This window comes from Gopherus flavomarginatus, chromosome 5, assembly GCF_025201925.1.
Source record: "Gopherus flavomarginatus isolate rGopFla2 chromosome 5, rGopFla2.mat.asm, whole genome shotgun sequence".
NCBI lineage: Eukaryota > Metazoa > Chordata > Testudines > Testudinidae > Gopherus > Gopherus flavomarginatus.
In genome coordinates this window covers 32,876,584-32,880,685 of record NC_066621.1, presented here as the reverse complement: position 1 = coordinate 32,880,685, position 4,102 = coordinate 32,876,584, and the positions used below count along the sequence as shown (strand labels likewise).

General features: G+C 52.8%; 1 non-coding gene across 1 annotated transcript; it reads left to right on the top strand.

Annotated features, from left to right (window-relative positions):
- The first annotated feature begins 2,181 nt into the window (after window positions 1-2,181).
- TRNAN-GUU (transfer RNA asparagine (anticodon GUU)) lies at window positions 2,182-2,269 on the top strand. Its single transcript has one exon. It is a non-coding gene; the product is annotated as a tRNA-Asn (tRNA).
- Window positions 2,270-4,102: the final 1,833 nt, after the last annotated feature.

Genomic DNA, 4,102 nt, shown 5'->3' with positions numbered 1-4,102 from the left:
CCCCTGCACCCCCTCCTGTGCCACCAGCCACTGCCATCTCCTGCACCCCCTTCACCTCTAACCCCTCCACCCCCTCCTGTGCCAACAGCCATTGCCCCTCGCCTGAACCCCCTTCACCCCTAACCCCTGCACCCCCTCCTGTGCCACCAGCCACTGCCCCTCGCCTGAACCCCCTTCACCCCTAACCCCTGCACCCCCTCCTGTGCCACCAACCACTGACCCTCTCCTGCACCCCCTTCACCCCTAACCCCTCCGCCCCAACCCCTGCCCCTCTTCTGCACTCCCTTCACCCTAATCCCTCCACCCCCTCCTCTGCCACCAGCCACTGACCTCTCCTGCACCCCTTTCACCCCTAACCCCTGCACCCCCGCCTGTGCCACCAGCCACTGCCATCTCCTGCACCCCCTTCACCCCTAACCCCTGCACCCCTTCCTGTGCCACCAGCCACTGCCCCCTACTGAATTCCCTTCACCCCTAACCCCTGCACCCCCTCCTGTGCCACCAGCCACTGCCATCTCCTGCACCCCCTTCACCCCAACCCCTTCCCCCGCTCTTTTGTCCCCAACCCCTGCGCCCCCTCCTGCACCCACGTGCGGACAGTGATCTGTGTGCATGGAGCAGCTTGCATTGCTCCTCCCTGGGATGCTGCTCCTCCGGGTACTCCTGGGTTCTGTGGGGGTGGGGAGATGAGAAGTGACGTCATCCGAGCTCCTTGCATCCAGGTCACTTTCCTCAGCTGGGCTGCATAAGGGGAGGGCAGAGAGCAGCAGCTTCTGATGCTCCCCTCACAGCACAGCCCAGGTGGGGAAAGTGACCAGGACGCATGGAGCACATAGTGTTGCTCCTTACTCCCCGCAACCCTCTATGGGCCCATGGAGGAGCATTGAGGCAGGGGAGAGCAGTGAGCACCTTTGCACTGCCATACTGTGCCTTTTGGCCCCCGGGAGCCTTGGGTGGCTGCTGGGGGCCACACCCCTAGTGCCGGCCAGGCTCCCCAGCACAAGCAGCAGAAAACACAGGGAGACTGGCCCCACACTGAGCAGCGGTAGCCTAGGTGGCACGTAATGAAGGTCGGGGGGGCTCAGTCTCCCCAAACCTTGCATCACCAAGGGGACAGTGGGGCCCATGACTGGGACCCCGGACAAATTAGGCCACCCTGCAAAAGTCTCTCCTATGTCAGCCCCAGGGCTGGAGGAGCTCCCACTCCCTGCTATGGCCCAGGGGCTGCAGCAGGGGTACGGAGCTTCTCTGGTCTCAGGGCCACATCGGGGCAGGGGTAAAGGAGTGACAGGGTGGAGCTGGTGGGGGAAGGGGTGGAACAGAGCTGATAGTGGATTGGGCTATGGGTGGAAGGGGGCAGAGCCACAGACAGAAGGGGGTGCATGGTTCTGGTGCTGGGGCCCCCACACTTGTTCTCCCTTTCCCTGGGCTTTGGCATCACTAGCCCCTGCTTAGCGAGTAGAGTTCAGTGGTCCCCATAATGTGGGGTATGACTCCTAGGGAGACACAAAGGAACATTCATGGCGGCACCTCAGGGCCTGAGTCAGCCCCCATGGAGGGCAGGGAGGAAGCACCACTCAGCCCCACTCTGTCCCAGCTCTTCCCCAACCCCACCCTCAGTCTGGACCTCTGGCTCCCAGCCCAGCGATGACCCCCTTGCCCCTGTCCGCATCCCTCTCCCCAGAAGCAACAGCCCCACTCCCAGCCCTGCTTCTCGACCGTGGCTTCCGAGGGGCAACAGCCATGGCTAAGAGGGCACAATGTGAAATATTTGGGGACCACTGTTTTAGTGTGATGTCCTCAATCCTTCTCTGCAGTCCAATAAAAGCTATTCCTCACCCATCTATCCCTCCATCAGGATGGACTAGGTCTGTTCTGCTGCCCTTCACTCGCACAGGAAGGAGAATAACATTTTATTCCACTCAATCCTAAAGTGATTTGTAACCCAAGACCATCCCAAACTGGTCATTTTGGGGAAGCGGCCCCATCATGCTGCATAGCTAGGCAGAGTAGGTGTGTCTATGCAAACACGGTCTGTTCCTGAAGTCTTTCCCCAGCTCCTCACTAGATGTGAGGGGGGAGCTCATTCAGACCCTGCTTACGCTTAGTATTTAAAACTCCTTCGTGTCCCTATCTCTGTCGGCCTTAGATTTCTCCTCCTGTCCCTTTTGCTGTAGCTCAGATGAGGTGGCCCAGTGGTTAAGGTGATGGACTGTTAATCCATTGTGCTTTGCATGCATGGGTTCAAATCCCACCCTCACTGGATGCATTTAGTCTTGACTCTTCCTTTGTAGACAACCATCTCCCCACTTGGTACAATAACAGACACAACAATGTTGCTTCTTGCAAACAAAAACCTTCTCAGAAACTCCAACACCCCCCCCTCCCTGGCTTTAAATAAAATGTCTAAATCCCAGATTTCGAAAAAATGTCTCTAGTTCTGTATTTCGTAGTTTTTATCTTAAAAGCTAATGTTTCCTCAAGCTGAATAAGGCAACGCTTCAAAGGAAAATGTTAGAAATGGTAGGGGAGAAATAGGAAAGGAAAAAGCCCGTTTTCTCAGGAGATACAAACTCGACTCCCTCCTGTCTCTATCACCAGTGGATTTTGCCTCCCTCCTTCTGAGGTGTAAATAAAATAAAGAGGAGACGAGGTGGTTTGGCACAAACAAAGGAATGTGTAGTCAGGGTAAAGGTACAGAAAGCTGGGGGAACAGGAGAAAATGCAAACTTAATGAATACAATGAAACAGTGACTGGGTTTGGGAGCTTAACGCTCAGGCCCATAAACCCTCCCTTGGAAACTAGAAAACACTAAACAATGCCCCAACACAGAAACCTTTCCCCACTGTTCAGGTGCAGTGGATCCCAGGTGCCGGCGCGATGCCCAGGACCTTCCACTCTCCCACTGATTTAGAACCGTTGAGGAGGAGCACTGGGGAGTCCAGACGACGGTTGAGTTTCGTTGCTGGCACGGAGGCCCTCTGGAATACTGGACACCAGGAATGCAGGATGGCAGGAATGGAGTGACAGGCCTCCTGTTCCTCAGTCTCACGGTGGGACCGAGGGGGTTCTTCACTCTCCAGCTTGGGAGCACTGTGAAGACACGACCGTGGACGGGTGACTCAGAGATTCCCTCCTTCCTCATCACTGCACAACTGTTATCTTTTGTCTGAGCCAGGCAGAGTTTATCTTCATCACGTTCTATCCATCCACTTCTCAAAGTGTCATGTGATGAAGCATTCTCCGTTGTCTGTGCTTGGAGATGATGCTTTGACTTCTTTAATCCTCTATCAGAGTCGCTATGAGTGGAGATGAAAGTGTCAAAGACCTGGGAGAGGAAGTCAAATGGATCCCAAACACAGTGCGATCATTGGGAGTTTAAATCCCAGGTTCCATCTATTGGCAAAGCCACTTCTAACAAGGTAGCTGTTTTGTCCCCCATTATGGCACAAGTTTGAAATATGGGCAGCATAGAGCCAATATTCATAACATCAAATACAAAAATGATACACATTTAGAGACAGCATCATTCTAATCAGCCAATCAGAACCTCTCCATAGACCACTTACAAAACAACCTTTCTACAATATTGACTGCAAATATAGCACAGTGGTAGCAACGGTGATCTATACAGTTACAGATTATGTCAATAACGTCACAGGAGGTGACATGGCATCAGTGAGACTGATATTGGAATAGCTTTCAGTTTTGGTGTCCTCATTTGAAAAAGATGTTGTGAAATTGGAGCTAGGCCAGCAAAGAGCTACCAAATGTTCTGAGGGCTGGAGAAAAATACCTTCTAGTGAGCTATTGAAAGAGCTCAACCTGTTTAGCTTATGAAAAGAAGATTGAAAGGTGACTTCGCTGAAGTGTTGAAGTGCCTTAATGGAGAGAAAAGATTGGTTATTAAAGGGCTCTTGAATCTAGCAGAGAAAGGCATAACAAGACCCAATGATTGGAAGGTGAAAAGAGACAAATTCCTATTACAACTAAGGCACAAATAGTCAACAGCGAGGATGATTCACCACAGGAACAAGCTACCAAGGAAAGTGGTGGATTCTTCATCTCCTGATGTCATTTAATGAAGACTAGATGCCTTTC